Consider the following 19020-nt stretch of genomic DNA (forward strand, 5'->3'; position numbering starts at 1 on the left):
CCTACTACCAACTACCTACCTACCTACTACCAACTACCTAACCTACTGATGCCATGGTGATGGGTAAAATAGTGGCAAGAGGTTTTGGCTTCGCCGGCTCATTGCGGCTTTGCAGTCGGCATTAGTAAAATAATTTAAGACCAACATCGGCCCGCACGGGCCTGGTTATCTTCAACAAAACGCGTCACCAAACACCGGACCCAATGAGAGTCGAGCATTTGCAAAAATATTTCTAAAATGAAAGCGCTCAATGATGGGCGCCATCGACCGGATGCGGAAGTTTGCATAAAACAATTGCGAAAAAGTTCAATCGGAGCTTGTTTCACCCGTCGTTCTTTGATTAATAATCTAATTATTAATCTAATAAACTATAATCTAATAATCTAATCTCCATCCCCATCCTCTGGTCGGCTCAGCGCACTCCCACTCATCGTCCCAACACACCTGGTCACAACAACGCACAAAATCGCACCTCCTGTCTGCGAACCCTGGCCAAATCACCTGGATTCATACCCGCCGTACAAAACAACATCAAGCTCACCCTGTTCAATACCCGGTCCCTCAACAACAAATGCCTCATCCTGAACGACTACATCCTGGAAAATAAACTGGACTTTCTCTGTCTCACTGAGACCTGGCAACAACCACTGGACTACTACACGCTCAACCTCACCACACCCAATGGATATTCTTACATCAATAAACCACGCTCGGAGGGCCGAGGTGGTGGAATTGCCGTTATTCACCGACAAGACATCAAGACCAACCTCATCTCCATCTCATCTGCTCCATCATTTGAACACCTGGCTTTTAAACTCTCTGGTCACACACAGTCAGTCATGGCTGTTGTCTACCGCCCTCCCAAACCACACCCATCATTCCTTCCTGACTTCTCCTACTTTCTGACCCAGCTATGTTCCCTCTCCCCCTCAATCCTCCTCCTTGGTGATTTCAATATCCACATGGACTCCACTGACTCCACGCTAACCACTGACTTCACTGATTTACTCACCTGCTTTAACCTCACTCAACATGTCAACTTTCCTACCCATAACCGTGGTCACATTTTGGACCTTGTCTGCTCTACTGGACTAATTTTGCACCATCTCTGGCTCCGACCTCACTCTCTCTGACCACCTAGCCATCACTCTGACCATCAACATCCCCACCCCAGCACCAAGGCATTATCGCACTATCAACTTCCGTAAGCTAAACGCTCTTTCACCTACCTCATTCTCATCGACCCTCTCTGAAAAAATGTCCACTTCTCCCTTCGTTGACCTCCACACCCCTTCTGACCTCACTGACTACTACAACCACACTCTCTCCTCCTGCCTTGACCAACTTGCGCCTATAAAAACCAAAACAGTTTCTTTCACCCATTCTGCTCCCTGGTTTACCCCTGAACTCCGCCTGATGAAAACTCGTGCTCGCCAACTTGAAAGACTCCGCAATAAAACAGGTCTCACAGTTCACTCCCAGGCCTACAAGGACCACATACATCACTATAAAGATGCCCTCTCCCGCGCCCGCTCCGCCTACTACTCTCAAATTATCCACTCTGGTTCCGGAAACCCAAAAGCACTCTTCTCTACAATAAACAAACTCCTCAGCCCCCTGAACACCACCACCCAGTCATTCACAATAGACAACTGCATCTCCTTCCTTTCATTCTTCCAACGCAAAATTGAAAATATCTACAACAGCTTGACCACCACCGCACCCGCTCCCCCTCAAACCACCTGCCCCCCCTTATCCTGCCATCCCCTGTCTCAATTATCCCCAGTCTCCCCTACTGACCTCTCTGAACTCCTCATTGGAATGAAAACTGCCACCTGCACTCTTGACCCCATCCCCTCCAGCTTTGTCAAGGCCTCCCTTCCTGCTCTCTCTCCACTTATCATTGCAACAATAAACTCCTCCCTGTCTACAGGCATCGTCCCACCATCCCTCAAAATTGCTGCTGTTACCCCCATTCTGAAAAAACCTGGACTAAACCCTGACACCCTAAATAACTTCAGACCCATCTCCAACCTACCCTTTCTGTCAAAGGTTTTGGAACGCGCTGTAGCCACTCAACTCAAACATCACCTCTCTGCCAATAACCTGTATGAAACATTCCAATCCGGATTCCGCTCCAACCACAGTACTGAAACTGCTCTCCTCAAAATCACCAACGACCTTCTCCTCTCCTCTGACGCTGGCAACCTCAACATTCTCATCCTCCTCGACCTCAGCGCCGCCTTTGACACCATCGATCACACCATCCTCCTCACCCGACTTGAAACCACCTTTAACATTACCGGCACTGCCCTCTCTTGGATTAAATCATACCTCTCTGACAGACGTCAGTTCATCTCCATCAATAACTGCAAATCCCCTACTGCTCCCCTCCCCCAAGGTGTCCCCCAAGGTTCAGTTCTTGGCCCCCTCCTCTTCATCCTTTACCTGTCCCCCCTCGGTCACTTAATCCACCGTCATGGTCTCCAATTCCACTGCTTCGCCGATGACATCCAGCTTTTCATCTCCACCAAGTCCATCTCCACCGCCACCCACTCTATCCTGACAAACTGCATCACTGAAATAAAATCCTGGCTTCAAATCAACTTCCTCAAACTTAACTGTGATAAATCTGAAATAATCATCATTGGCCCAAAAACGCTCACCAAGTCCACCCATAACTTTGCCCTCAACATCGACGGTTTCCCAGTATCCACCTCCCCTCACATCCAGAATCTTGGCATCATCTTTGACCAAACCCTCTCCTTCGACAAATACACTAAACAGATCACAAAGACAGCCTTCTTTCACCTGAAAAACATCGCCCGTTTCCGTCCATCCCTCTCCTCCGTGGCTGCAGAAACCCTCATCCACGCCTTCATCACTTCCCGTCTGGACTACTGCAATAGCCTCCTTTATGGTTCACCCTCAACAATCACCAATAAACTCCAATACATTCAGAACTCCGCTGCCCGTCTACTCACCCATTCCCGGACCCGTGACCACATCACCCCCGTCCTTTACAAGCTTCACTGGCTCCCCATCTCCCAGAGAATCCAGTACAAAATCCTCCTCTTGACCTACAAAGCCCTCCATAACCTGGCCCCATCCTACCTGGCTGACCTCCTCTCCAGACACACTCCCACCCGCAACCTCCGCTCTGCTGGTACCAACCTCCTGACCCCCCCCCCCCATCCGGACCAAATTTAGATCCTGGGGGGACAGGGCCTTCTCCATCGCTGCTCCCACCCTCTGGAACTCGCTACCTCACACCATCAGAGACTCCTCCTCACTCACCACATTCAAAACATCACTCAAGACCCACCTGTTCAACACTGCATTCAACATTTAACCCACAGCATCTAACCCCTGACTATCTCCTCTCCTTCTCCCTCCTTTGTGCTTTGAATATTTCCCTATTGATTCTTCTTTTTTTGCAATTGTTTTTATGTTTTGCTATGCATTATGTTTTGCACTCTGTCAAAGCGTCTTTGGGCTTCCTGAAAAGCGCTATATAAAATAAATGCATTATTATTACTAGGGCATGCCCGTACTATATATATATCTAAAATTATATCCCCCCCCTCTATTTACATGAAATGGTTTGGTTCATTCGCAAAGCCAAAGCGAACGGCTTGCGAGTACGGTGACAATCCCCCCCCTCTATTTACATGAAATGGTTTGGTCCATTCGCAAAGCCAAAGCGAACGTCAGTTACGAATCGCAGTTACGATGAATCGCAAATTAGTTTTAATTAGTTTTAAAACATAGTTTAACGCCAACATAGCGCCAACATAGTTTGCCAACGTGAAATAAATGAATACGCTCTCAAATGTGCCGTCCGAGGCAGAGTCTGTTCGCCACGTTCGGCACACGTGATAGCTCGCTGCTCTCTGATTGGTTGAATCGTTTTTTGGACATAGCTCGCTAACTACTTGTCCGATTAATATGAAACCTTGAAAAGGCACATCCTCGGGTCCCCAGCAATATACCTGGCAAGTTTCAAGTATATCGGACCCGTGGTTGTCGAGAAACAGCGGTCACAGACAGACACACAGACATACACACAGAGATTACTGGAATTATAGATAGATTATTATTAATGAAACCTCTCATTCGTAATTAAAATACGTTAAGACCAACCTCGTTATCTTCAACGAAAATCGTCATCAAACACCAGAACCAATTATTATTACGCGTTTCGGACGGTGAAAACGGCGTCAAATATTCTAAAATTGACGAAGAATTATTTTTTAGAAATCTCGCGGCTGTACGGGATAGTTTTTCACGGCCAGAAATATGGTATAAGCGGTTTACATATTTAGTTTAGAAATACGGATAGTTTTTCACGGCCGGAAATATCCGAAGTTGAGATGGAATTCACCGAATTAATCACTGCAAGCTAACGTCTTCTGGTGGACGAAGCTGCCGTGCCCGGAGAGTCAGAGAACCAGCCCTGGCGCCTGACAGCGACTGAAGTTAGAAGACTACACACTTACTGTGAAAACGTATGTTAAGCCCAGTTAAAAATAGGCCTTAAGCTAGCACATCGTATAGTTACTTCCTTAAGCTTCTTGTGACATTTATTGTATTGTAATTGTATGCAGGTATTGCCATCGGGGAGGACTGTCTGCTCTTCTCTTTTACCAAGTCTTACCAGGTACGGTACCTACTACACCTACCTACTACCAACTACCTAACCTACTGATGCCATGGTGATGGGTAAAATAGTGGCAAGAGGTATGCAGGTATTGGGGAGGACTGTCTGCTCTTCTCTTTTACCAAGTCTTACCATGTACGGTACCTACTACACCTACCTACTACCAACTACCTAACCTACTGATGCCATGGTGATGGGTAAAATAGTGGCAAGAGGTATGCAGGTATTGGGGAGGACTGTCTGCTGTTCTCTTTTACCAAGTCTTACCAGGTACAGTACCTACTACACCTACCTACTACCAACTACCTACCTACCTACTACCAACTACCTACCTACCTACTACCAACTACCTAACCTACTGATGCCATGGTGATGGGTAAAATAGTGGCAAGAGGTTTTGGCTTCGCCGGCTCATTGCGGCTTTGCAGTCGATACTCGTAGTTCGTTTATTTTTCAAGATATTTCGCTCACAAGGTTCAGACATATATATGGTAGTGGCCATCTTGGATTTTGATGTGGCGACCCACTTTTGAACAGCTTTCTTCCTTATGCCTAGATACACCCACACACCAGATTAGAAGTTGGTGCTTCGCTTATTGTCCCCCGTCGCACCGCGGAGCGAAAGGGGGACTATGGTTTTCCCCTCCGTCCGTCCGTCCGTGCGTGCGTGCGGGCAGGCGTGTGTGCGGACGTGCGTGCGTACGTGCGTGCGTAAGCGAAGGACCGCATTCGAATTTGGTGTAGCTGAAACCCACGTCAAAATCCAAAATGGCCGCCGCCATGTATGTCTGATGCCATGTATGTCTGTACCTTGTGAGCGGAATATCTTGAAAAATAAGTGAAGTACCAACTTCTAATTTGGTGTGTGGGTGTATCTAGGCATAAGGAAGAAGCCTATTGAAAATTGGTTCGCCACGTCAAAATCCAAGATGGCCGCCGCCATGTATGTCTGAACCTTGTGAGCGGAATATCTTGAAAAATAAGCGAAGTACCAACTTCTAATCTGGTGTGTGGGTGTATCTAGGCATACGAAAGAAGGCTTTTGAAAATTGGGTCGCCAAGTCAAAATTCAAGATGGCCGCCACCATATATATGTCTGAACTTTGTGAGCGAAATATCTTGAAAAATAAGCGAAGTACCAACTTCTAATCTGGTGTGTGGGTGTATCTAGGCATAAGGAAGAAGCCTATTGAAAATTAGGTCGCCACGTCAAAATCCAAGATGGCCGCCTCCATCTGTGTCTGAACCTTGAGCGAAATATCATATCATAGCATGTTTTCTGCGTCTTCCACTTTGTCAACTCACATCACTTCCCTGATGGGGGACCTAGGCGTAACGCTTATTTTTCAAGATATTCTGCTCACAAGGTTCAGACATACATGGCGGTGGCCATCTTGGATTTTGACGTGGCGACCCAATTTTCAATAGGGTTCTTACTTATACCGAGACACACCCACACACCAGATTAGAAGTTCGTAAGTCGCTAATTTTTCAATATATTCTGCTCACAAGGTTCAGACCTACATGGCATCAGACATGCATGGCGGCGGCCATCTTGGATTTTGACGTGGGTTGCACCCACACACCAAATTTGAATGTGGTCCTTCGCTTACGCACGCACGCCCGCATGCACACACACACGGACGGACGGATGGACACACGGACAGAGGGGAAAACCATAGGCCCCCTTTTGCTCCGCGGTGCCACGGGGGACAAAAATCTACAAACATGCCCCAATATTCCATCTGATTAGGTGGATGAGCGAATGGCAGTGGACATAGTGTATTTCAGGACTCTCAGAAGACATTTGATAAGGTTCCACAAAGGAGGTTATTATTTATTTGCTTTAGGTGAGGGCTTGTGGAGTATCTGGTCATGTAGCTAACTCGATTGGGAGCTGGCTTCGTCATTGTAAGCAAAGAGTGGCTGTGATTGTGATGATGTCTTGCTGGGAGAATGTAGTGGTAGTGGTAGAATGTAGTGGGTGGTAGAATGTAGTGGTAGAATGTAGTGGGTGGCCTACTTCCGGGACAGTACTTGGACCATTATTATTCACAATTTACATCAATGATTTGGGCAGTGTTTGATGACACTGAGGTTAGAGTTGAGATGGATAGCATGGAGGAGTGTGGGGGTGAAATGAGATTCAGGGATGTCTCGACACTTTCATAGTTTGGGCAGAGGATTGGGTGAATCAACTTACCATATAAAGACATGTAAGGTGCAGGGGATGGGTAAGATAATGAAAATAGAGATTACATGATGCAAGAGAAAATGTTGGAGTGGATCACACAGGAGAAGGATCTGGGGGTGGTAATAGTTATGGTGGAGGGGTAATGAGCAATTATTTTGTGCAGTTGTGCGTTTGGCTGTCTCCCGTTTCCAGAGCTCCTTTTTCAAAAGTTTTGCATGCTGGCAAAGCTCAACGTTCACCCGGAAGAAATACATTATACCAATTGAGATGCATCTTAAACGTGTAAATACAACATGGAATCTCAGTTTGTTTATTATCTCTGCCACCAAAGGTGGATGGAGGTTATGTTTTCACCCCTGTCTGTCTGTCCGTTTGTTTGTCTGTCTGTGCACATATCTCAAAAAGTTGTGAACGGATTTGGATGAAATTTGGCAGAGAGGTGGTGTATGTGACGAGGACGAAATGATTAGATTTTGGTGAAGATCCGGATTCGGATCCGACTAGTAGAATTTTAAAGTGATTTTTCACCTTTGGCAGATAGGGACAAAAACGATAAATAGCAGGATATCTCAAAAAGTTATGGACTGCATTTTTGGATTCTGCATGTTTGGATTCTGCATTGCCAAGCATTGTTCCAAACTTTTATTTCACAATGCCTCCACATGCTTCTATTTTCTGAAAATTTGACAGGTCTGTTTTTGTTTATTACAATCCCCAACAAAACAATTTTTTGGAAATGATGATGATGTTGATGAGAGTGTACTTCTATGTATACAATTCCTCCTCACTATGGATATCTAAAGCATTTATCAATGTATATAATCAATGTATTGAAGTGTACTTGGGAAAGAATGGATACACAACATTTGTAATACCTAATTAATATAGAGATACCTGTCCACATGTGGACCTCATGTAACAAATGGGGTTAATTTACCTTTTAGGGCCACATGTTACATATGGTTCTCCTATCTCCTTCACCACAACTTCCTCTTTATCCTCATGATCATTTCATTATAGTACCCTGAGGTTCCATACACTGTCAGGGAATGTGGAGCAGGACACGCCATGGAGGGCGGTGCAGATAAGTGAGGGGTGCCTCACCAGAAAAGATTTCACCTGAAGAGCCTCAGGGAGGTCAGTGTATTTGAGTGATGATAAGAGAGATCAGTAACTTGAATGAATTCCACCCATCTCAGCCTCAACGACCTGATGACGATACACCCAGAGAGTCTGTGGGACTGGATGTAGCGGGGCAGGCCACAGTTCGGCATTACATGGAAACGAGTATGAGTTCGCATCACCTCTCAACCAAATATGGTTTTTAATTATTCCCCTGTGGTTTCACCTTTCCCATTTCTCACTGTTATCCCTTACCTGCATTCGGATATGTGGCCACAGTGGAGGTACAGTAGTTATTTGTTCACCCAATTGGTACGAGTTCTGTATCTTGTTTGGTTATATGGTGCTGTCTGCTGCCCATATTCATGAGACGATGTTCTTCAGGCAACATTCAAGGCTGATGTGCATCACCATGAGCTGATAGTATGAGATCAAAAACGGGTGTCGTTCATTTATTGGGCCTCGAACACCAAACGTATACAAGTCATATCTTCAATGATCTGATTATTTTTTGTATTAAAACATTATGTTGGGTGTGGTGTTTGTAACCTTGTTCGGAAATCTTATACAGAATGTAATTTTACCCTGTTACCTTGTTTTATCATCATTTCCATGATTGTTATCATATTCTTTTTGATATCTCTGAACACGAGACTTCTTGTTCTTTTATTTTTTTTTAAAATACAATTTGTTGAAGGACAAACTTTTTTCAATCACGGTTTATTGATTAAGAAAGCAAATACATTTAAGCAGAAAACAAAATCCTTGGGTAATTGCAGAGCAGAAAGTAATTTATTTTGAAAGATAAATGTTTGAGCATTTTCTTGAAGAAATTAACTCTTCATCTTTGTTTTGGTTTTGGAATCAGTCTCAACCTGAAAAACAACACAAGTTCACTCTCAGGTCAGTGGGACGATAAAAAACATGGGTTATTAATTCACTCAATTAAAGTAGGACCGAATCAATCAATCAATACATTTATTAAATTGTACTTTTCGTTTCAAACAAAATCGATGTGTTTGTGTAATAGGAAGATGTGATGATTGAGGAAGAAACAAGAGCTTAAACATATGACAAAATGACAACGATTTTCTCCATGAACAGAATCTACATTAGAATCATATCTGATTCACACTCGGAGTTCATACATGAAATGGAAGATCAGTGATGTGGATTTGACATTATATTACATCTTTTGTATAAATCTTCAACAAACCTTTCAAGTAGACAGGATTCATGCACACATGTCCACATCCATTTGAACAACACTTCTGTCTGCCTCTGCATCCAAAATCATGGGAACATTTCTCAACGCAGATACCAAATCCCCGAGGAATGGGACATTTTCCGGGTTTTACTGGAAAAGATAAACATTGGGTCCTGGTGATTGTCTGCTTGATATTCAAGACCATGGTTAGTGCGGGATTTCTCCAAAGTGAGAACGTGTGGAGGGGGTGCACAAAAACTCTGATATCAAACTCTAAATGAAAGATATTCACCAGTCCAATACTACTTTGTTTCCAAAATATTTAAAGTTAAATTCGTTGTTGAATCGATCAAAATGTCGTCCACCACACCCACACCCCTCTAAATGGCCACACAAACAAAATAAAACAACTTTAAGGCTCTCTAATCGTTTTCTGCCTTTCATGCCACCCATCTACCACAAAATGGTGACCGACATTCTTTGCCACATGGACCAGGACAGCAGATCTTATGATGTTCACAGTCTGAATCCGACTGACACTGATCCAAATACCGGATGCATTGTTGGTAATCATTTTTAGGTGGGCAACCCTTTCTAGGTGCTGTGGACACCAAGAAAAAAAACAACATATTATTCAGAAAACAATCAATCAATCTTATCATAGAATACAATAGAAAAACTGATTATCAAAGTATTCCTGAAATGGTTCAAATGTGACTTTATATCAAAAGTTGTCGAAGTTGTGAGATGTTTACCAATCACTCACCGACTCCATGTGCGAGTTCCACGATGGAGATTCCGATGATGAGAGCGACTGCCATGGAGAGCTTCATGATCTTCAGATGAAGGAAACGTGTGTCATGCACACTTTGAATCAGTCTGGTGTGTACATCGTGCTTTGGGCGGTGTACTCGTATTTATAGCTGAGAGACAGAGAAGTAAGGGGGGAGGAGGTGGATAATGTGGGTGGAGTGCAGTTCAAATGATTTGTGCATTTTTGTATCGGGGTGAGTACTCGTTGTGCAATTCCAGGGGAGTGTTCTGTTATCAAGTTTCTTCAAGAGTGCCCGCCAAGAGGCGTCCACACTCAAGCAAACACTCAATTCCAAATGGTTTATAAGGAACAGCTGGCTTGGCGAGTGCTAGCTAGCTGCTTGGTAACTGAAAACATACCCCAGAACATTATAATTGGGATACACCTGGGGCGTTTACCCTTTCATGTGGATTTATATCACTTGCAAAACCAGACGTTCCGTATATACCGCTTCACAAGACACTTGCCAAGCCATGTGCGAAGCGCTTGTGAAGCGGAGCAAGGGACTAAAGGAGTTGCTCAGGGAGCAGTATGCGAGTTCCTTGTGAACAGAACAAGCCCGTATGTTATTAATAAAAATGGTCGTCGTGGTGAAGTTTAAAATGATTGGCTATTTCTTCAATTTTGCTGTCACAGAGAACGACATTGAAACGTGAATTTCATACTTTCATTGTTATTTATACTCGGCATCTTAATTCTTAACAAGCGTTACGCCTCGGTCCCCCGTCGGTGAAGTGATGCGAGTTGACAAAGTGGAAGACGAAAGGCGTCCATCTTGGATTTTGACGTGGCGACCCAATTTTCAACAGCTTTCTTCATTATGCCTAGATACACCCACACACCAGATTATAAGTTGGTACTTCGCTTATTTTTCAAGATATTCCGCTCACAAGGTTCAGACATACATGGCGGCGGCCATCTTGGATTATGATGTGGCGACCCAATTTTCAATAGCGTTCTTCCTTATGCGTCGATACACACACATACCAGATTAGAAGTTGGTACTTCGTTTCTTTTTCAAGATATTTAGCTCATAAGGTTCAGGCATATATATGGTGGTGGCCATCTTGGATTTTGATGTGGCGACCCAATTTTCAAAAGCGTTCTTCCTTATGCCTAGATACACCCATGCCGAGATACACCCACACACCAGATTACAAGTTGGTACTTCGCTTATTGTCCCCCCGTCGTACCGCGGAGCGAAAGGGGGACTATGGTTTTCTCCTCCGTCCGTGCGTGTGGGCAGGCGTGCGTGCATGCGTGCGTAAGCGAAGGACCGCATTCGAATTTGGTGTGGGTGCAACCCACGTCAAAATACAAAATGGCCGCCACCATGTATGTCTGATGCCATGTATGACTGTACATTGTGAGCGGAATAACTTGAAAAATAAGCGAAGTACCAAATCCTAATCTGGTGTGTGCGTGTACCTAAACATAAGGAAGAAACCTATTGAAAATTGGGTCGCCAAGTCAAAATCCAAGATGGCCGCCACCATATATATGTCTGAACTTTGTGAGCGAAATATCTTGAAAAATAAGCGAAGTACCAACTTCTAATCTGGTGTGTGGATGTATCTATGCATAAGGAAGAAACCTATTGAAAATTGGGTCACCACGTCAAAATCCAAGATGGCCGCCGCCATGTATTTCTGAACATTGTGAGCAGAATATCTTGAAAAATAAGCGAAGTACCAACTTCTAATCTGGTGTGTGGGTGTATCTAGGCATACGGAAGAAAGCTATTGAAAATTGGGTCGCCACGTCAAAATCCAAGATGGCCGCCTCCATCTGTGTCTGAACCTTGTGAGCGAAATATCATATCATAGCATGTTTTCTGCGTCTTCCACTTTGTCAACTCACATCAGTTCCCTGATGGGGGACCTACGCGTAACGCTTGTTTTTCAAGATAATCCGCTCACAAGGTTCAGACATACATGGCGGTGGCCATCTTGGATTTTGACGTGGCGACCCAAATTTCAATAGGGTTCTTCCTTATGCCTAGATACACCCACACACCAGATTAGACGTCGGTACTTCGCATATTTTTCAAGATATTTCACTCACAAGGTTCTTACATATATATGGTGGTGGCCATCTTGGATTTTGACGTGGCGATCCTATTTTCAATAGCGTTCTTCCTTATGCAGAGACACACCCACACACCAAATCTGAATGTGGTCCTTCGCTTACGCACGCACGCCCGCATGCACACACGGACGTACGGACGGACAAACGGACGGAGGGGAAAACCATAGCCCCCCTTTTGCTCCGCGGTGCGACGGGGGACAAAAATCGACAAACATGCCCCAATATTCCATCTGATTAGGTGGATGAGCGAATGGCAGTGGACATAGTGTATTTAAGGACTCTCAGAAGACATTTGATAAGGTGCCACAAAGGAGGTTATTATTTGTTTGCTTAAGATGAGGGCTTGTGGAGTATCTGGTCATGTAGCTAACTTGATTGGGAGCTGGCTTCGTCATTGTAAGCAAAGAGTGGCTGTGATTGGGACGATGTCTTGCTGGGAGAATGTAGTGGGTGGCCTACTTCCGGGACAGTACTTGGACCATTATTATTCACAATTTACATCAATGATTTGGGCAGTGTTTTGATGACACTGAAGTTAGAGTTGAGATAGATAGCATGGAGGAGTGGTTCGTTCTGATTTGTTCTTATTCGTTCTTATTTGTTCGTTCGTTCTTCGACCACGTTGTTTGTGATCACGTGATCACGTTGTTAAAAAATGTCTAATCTGTCCCCTGAAGACCTGTATTCTGTCATATTCTATAACACCTTTTTCTTCTTCTTCTATAATAGGATGCTTTCGACTTGCTCACCAAATCTATTCATTCCAAAAAAAAATTCCATCTCTTATAGTGCATCTTTCATTAATTCCCTAAACTCTCCAGCACTCCATCCTCCCTCCACGTCCTCAAACGTGTTTTTGACTCGAATGTCTCAAGAAACTCATTTTGCAATAAATGTTCGTTTCCCATTAATCGTACACTTTTCAAAATCCCATCACCCCAAAATCCCATTTCCCATCACCCCTCCCCTCTAAATCTACCCCTTGCCCCTCCCCTCCAAATCATCCCCATCTCCCATCTCTTTCAAATCATCCCCCTTGCCCCTCCCCTCCAAATCTTCCCAGTCACCCATTCCTTTCAAATCTCCCCCCACACCCCTCCCCTCCGAGACTCTCCCTCGCTCCTCCCCTCCTAGACTCCCCTCTCACCCCTCCTCCTCAAAGCGTCCTCCCCGCTTCTTCCCCCTTCCAACTTTCACCTTCATCTCCCTCAACCTTCTGCCTCGCTCTTCCCCCTCATCAAATAACACCTCACTGCGCCTCTCCCAATCACCATCAAACCTTTTGTCCGCCCCATTCTTCCCTTTCTCCAAGCTATTCTGTAATCTCCGACACACCTTCAACAGCTCTCCCTACCTCTTCCTCCTCTTCCACATCTTACCCTACTGCTCCCCCCCCCCCCCTGTTCTGTATCCGATGCTTCCCCTTCCTCTTCCTTAACAGTATGGACCTCAAACATCCGGGGCCTTCGCTCAAAGTTGTCTGATCTCTCCATACAGGTTGCTTCTGACAAACCAGACGTGATCTGCTTAACAGAAACTTTCCTCCTTCATGATGTCTCTGATTCCTTGGTATATCTCCCAGGTTACTCCCTCCTCCAGTATGATAGACCTGAGCCTCGTCCTGGAGGTGGGGTTGCTATCTTTATAAAAAAAACTCTCTTCCTCACTCGCCCTGCACTGCCCTCTCTCCACCTCACCCCCAGGAATACCTTTGGCTACGGCTTCCCCTTCGCTCCCACCTTTTGTTCATATGTGTGTTGTATTGTACCATCCACCAAACAGTGATGACTCCATCTACATCTCACTGTCTGAGAATATGGACCAACTTCTATCTACCCATCCCAACTCTCTCTTCCTCATATGTGGTGATTTCAACTGTCACCATGCCAGTTGGCTGGGTGTGGGTACCTCTCTCACCAAGCATGGCTCTTCAGCAAAGGACTTCCGTGACTCACTGGGACTGACACAATCTGTCAATTTCCTGACCCGGATTTCAGTCAATGGAGCATCTTCTCTTCTGGACTTGGTTATGACAACTTCCCTGAAAATGTCTGCTGCTCTTCTTCTGCTCCAATCGGCTCTTCTGATCATGTGCTTGTTAAAGTGGACATCTCTCTGACCATTCTCAGAGAGCCTCCTCAGCGGCGACGAGTCTGGCATTTCACTCAGGCCAACTGGCACGGTCTTCAAGCAGCCATCAATCATCTGGACTGGTCTCCCATCTCTACTGCCTCTGACTTAAATCCTTCCTGGGAATTCTTCCAAAGCAAACAGCTCTCTCTCATGCACAGATTTATCCCATCTCGTCTTCTGTTGTCATACCCTTCCTCCCGTCCATGGTACACGGAATCTTGTGGTGAGGCTATTGCCCAGAAACAACTTGCTTTCGTCTCCTGAAAAGCAAATCCAACGGAGGAAATCTCATTTCCTTTCACAAAGCCCGAAACAAGTGTGTGTCCACCCTCAGGAGAGCCAGGAAACAATATCTCTCCGTTCTCAGGACCGAACTCTCTTATCTGTCTCCCTCTTCCAAATCCTGGTGGCGTCTGGTCAAATCTGTTTCTGGTGTTTGTTCCCCCTCCATCCCCTCCCTCACCTCAAATGGCCACTTGGCTGACTCCGCACGTGAAAAAGCTGAATGCCTCAACTCTGTTTGCCTCTAAATCTTGTGTCCCAAACCCATCCCTCTCTGTACCCACCGTACCCAGTCGTACCCAGCTGCTCCTGGACTCTGTGTCCTTTCCTCCTGACAAGGTGGAAAATTTTCTGTCATCCCTCGACTCGGATTCTGCAATTGGACCTGACGGCATCAGCCCACGGGTCCTAAAATCCTGTTCTTCCACTCTTTCACTCCCTCGCTCTGTTCTCTTCACCCTCTCTTTTGCTCAAGGTCATCTTCCATCTGCTTGGGATTCTGCCAACATCACCGCTTTGCACAAAAAAGGTGCAAAAACAGATCCCAGCAACTACAGACCAATCAGCCTTCTCCCAATTATCAGCAAAGTCATGGAATCCATCATTGCTTCAGATATGAAATCTTTCCTCTTCTCCAATGGCTTGATTTCTGATCATCAATTTGGTTTCAGACCTGGACACTCTACTCTGGACATGCTGCTTCTGCTTTCTCAACAATGGATGGAGGTCCTCAATGCCAAACAGGAAATTAGAGCAGTCTCCCTTGACATATCACGTGCCTTCGATACGGTCTGGCACCCCGCTCTGCTCACCAAACTCTCCTCTTTTGGTATCCATGGAAATCTCCACGCATGGCTGGCGGACTTCCTCTCTAGTCATAGTCAACGTGTGGCCCTGAATGGGTTTCTCTCATCTCCTCCTCCTGTTCAGGCTGGAGTTCCACAAGGCAGTGTTCTGGGCCCTGTGCTTTTTCTGGTCTTCATCAATGATCTCTCTGACTCTCTTGAAAATCCTCTGTATCTCTTTGCTGATGACTCTACTCTCTGTCGCTCCATTCTTCATCCCTCAGATCGGCAGTCTGCAGCCTTCTCACTCTCTGCAGACCTGGACAAAATCACAGACTGGGCAAACAAGTGGAACATGTCTTTCAATCCTGACAAATCTCACACTCTTATGATGTCTCTCCGAAAAGACCGACTGGACAACCCTCCCATCCACTTTCTGAATAATCCTCTCCAAGAAGTTCTGTCACTCAAGCTTTTGGGTCTCACTATCTGCCATGATCTTTCCTGGGAAAACCACATTTCAAATCTGGCCTCCAAAGCCAGTCGCCGACTGGGCATCCTCCGTCGTGCGAAGTCCTTCCTTGGCACACCTGAGCTCCTCACCACATACAAGGCTTTCATCCGCAGCTCAATGGAATACTGCTCTCCCCTCTGGGCTTGTGCTCCTGCCTCACACCTAGCTCGTCTTCACGCTGTTGAAACCAAAGCATTCAGAATCATTGGAATCTCCCACGATGAAACTAACTCCAAGGGCCTCTCAATCACTCACCGCAGGCAGGTTGATGGTCTTTCCATCTTCTACCGACTCCTCTCTGGCCTTGCCCCCCCAGCTCTCTCTGGGCTCTGTCCCGCAAATATTCCTACAGGTCGCACAAGATCTGCCTGCAACCCTCTTATGGTCAAACTGCCAAAATCAAGACTCTCTGCTCACCTTCACTCCTTCATTCCTCTTTTCTCCCACCTCTGGAACAAACTTCCTCACTCTCTTCAATCCCACTCCACTCTCCAGGTCTTTAAAACAGCTGTTCACCGCCATCTCTTATCTTCCCCCATCCAAAACCTTGATCTTTTCTACCCCTGCTAATTTCACGCCAAATCCTCTTTTTTGAAATACCAACTTCTTTCCTGGAAGTCCTTGGTGTCCTTGTATTTTATACTTCTCCCTCCCCCTCCCCCCCCTTCCCACACCTCCTCCCCCCCAAGCCCTCTCCCTTCCACACATCTCCCTGCTCTCAAATGTTGTGTTTGTGTGCTTCCCCTTCTCTCCCCATCTTGTTTTCCGCTCCCTCTTTTTATATATTTTGTTTGTCTGGTTGATTTGTTTGTGAAGTAAATGTTAGCTCTTTCACGAGCCTCGATTCAGTATACAAAAAAAAAAAAAAAAAAAAAAAAGTGTGGGGTGAAATGAGATTCAGGGATGTCTCGACACTTTCATAGCTTGGGCAGAGGATTGGCTGAATCAACTTACCATATAAAGACATGTTAGGTGCAGGGGATGGGTAAGAATAATGAAAATAGAGATTACATGATGCAAGAGAAAATGTTGGAGTGGATCACACAGGAGAAGGATCTGGGGGTGGTAATAGATATGGTGGAGGGGAGGGGTAATGAGCATTATTTAGTGCAGTTGTGCGTTTGGCTGTCTCCCGTTTCCAGAGCTCCTTTTTCAAAAGTTTCGCATGCTGGCAAAGCTCAACGTTCACCCGGAAGAAATACATTATACCAATTGAGATACATCTTAAACGTATAAATACAACATGGAATCTCAGTTTGTTTGTTATCTCTGCCACCAAAGCTGGATGGAGGTTATGTTTTCACCCCTGTCTGTCTGTCTGTTTGTTTGTCTGTCTGTGCACAAGATATCTCAAAAAGTTGTGAATGGATTTGTATGAAATTTGGCAGAGAGGTGGTGTATGTGACAAGGACGAAATTATTAGATTTTGGTGAAGATCCGGATTCGGATCCGACTAGTAGAATTTTAAAGTGATTTTTCACCATTGGGAGATAGGGACAAAAACGATAAATAGCAGGATATCTCAAAAAGTTATGGACTGCATTTTTGGATTCTGCATGTCCAAATGAGGTTAATAAGCATTGTTCCAAACTTTTATTTCACAATGCCTCCACATGCTTCTATTTTCTGAAAATTTGACAGGTCTATTTTTGTTTATTACAATCCCCAACAAAACAATTTTTTGGAAATGATGATGATGTTGATGAGAGTGTACTTATATGTATGCAATGCCTCTTAACTATGGATATTTAAAGCATCTATCAATGTATTGAAGTGTACATGGGAAAGAATTGATACACAACATTTGTTTTCATTCCTAATTAATATAGAGATACCTGTCCACATGTGGACCTCATGTAACAAATGCGGTTAATTTACATTTTAGGGCCACATGTTACATATGGTTCTCCTCTCTCCTTCACCACAACTTCCTCTTTATCCTCATCATCATTTCATTATAGTACCCTGAGGTTCCATACACTGTCAGGGAATGTGGAGCAGGACACGGCATGGAGGGAGGTGCAGATAAGTGAGGGGTGCCTCACCAGAAAAGATTTCACCTGAACAGCCTCAGGGAGTTCAGTGTATTTGAGTGATGATCAGAGAGATCAGTAACTTGAATGAATTCCACCCATCTCAGCCTCAACGACCTGATGACGATACACCAAGAGAGTCTGTGGGACTGCATGTAGCGGAGCAGGCCACAGTTCGGCATTACATGGAAACGAGTATGAGTTCGCATCACCTCTCAACCAAATATGGTTTTTAATTATTCCCCTGTGGTTTCACCTTTCCCATTTCTCACTGTTATCCCTTACCTGCATTCGGACATGTGGTCACGGTGGAGGTACAGTAGTTATTTGTTCACCCAATTGGTACGAGTTCTGTATCTTGTTTGGTTATATGGTGCTGTCTGCTGCCCATATTCATGAGACGATGTTCTTCAGGCAACATTCAAGGCTGATGTGCATCACCATGAGCTGATAGTATGAGATTAAAAACGGGTGTCGTTCATTTATTGGGCCTCGAACACCAAACGTATACAAGTCATCTATCTATAATTCCAGTAATCTCTGTGTGTGTGTGTGTATGCGACCGCTGTTTCTCGACAACTACCGGTCCGATATACTTGAAACTTGCCAGGTATATTGCTGGGGACCCGAGGATGTGCCTTTTCAAGGTTTTAAATTAATCGGAGAAGTAGTTACCGAGCTATGTCCAAAAAACGATTCAACCAATCAGAGAGCAGCGAGTTATCACGTGTGCCTAACGTGGCGAACAGACTCTGCCTCGGACGGCACATTTGAGAGCGTATTCATTTATTTCACGTTGGCAAACTATGTTGCCGTTAAACTATGTTTTAAAACTAATTAAAACTATTTTGCGATTCATCGTAACTGCGATATGCGACCTTCCGGAGCTCCTGTGAGAGCGTGCGCCATTACGGATAGTAATTCAATTAAAAACATAAAAACATTGTCCCAATTCAAGGTTTCATATTAATCGGAGAAGTAGTTACCGAGCTATGGCGATTTCTTTACCAAACTCCGCAAGCCGTTCGCTTTGGACCAAACCATTTCATGTAAATAGAGGGGGGGGATTGTCACCGTACTTGCAAGCCGTTCGCTTTGGACCAAACCATTTCATGTAAATAGAGGGGGGGGATATAATTTTAGATATAGATATAGTACGGGCATGCCCTAGTATCTTCAATGATCTGA

At 44.9% G+C, this 19020-nt stretch overlaps 1 long non-coding RNA gene across 1 annotated transcript; it reads right to left on the reverse strand.

Annotated features, from left to right (window-relative positions):
• Window positions 1–8746: 8746 nt before the first annotated feature.
• Window positions 8747–10056, reverse strand: LOC144891171 (uncharacterized). The gene is made up of 3 exons (XR_013622761.1): window positions 9950–10056; window positions 9193–9333; window positions 8747–8851 (listed from the first exon to the last, which is right to left on the reverse strand). It is a non-coding gene; the product is annotated as an uncharacterized LOC144891171 (long non-coding RNA).
• Window positions 10057–19020: the final 8964 nt, after the last annotated feature.

The sequence above is a fragment of the Myxine glutinosa genome, chromosome 3 (assembly GCF_964187855.1).
Source record: "Myxine glutinosa chromosome 3, kmMyxGlut1.1, whole genome shotgun sequence".
NCBI classification, from domain to species: domain Eukaryota; kingdom Metazoa; phylum Chordata; class Myxini; order Myxiniformes; family Myxinidae; genus Myxine; species Myxine glutinosa.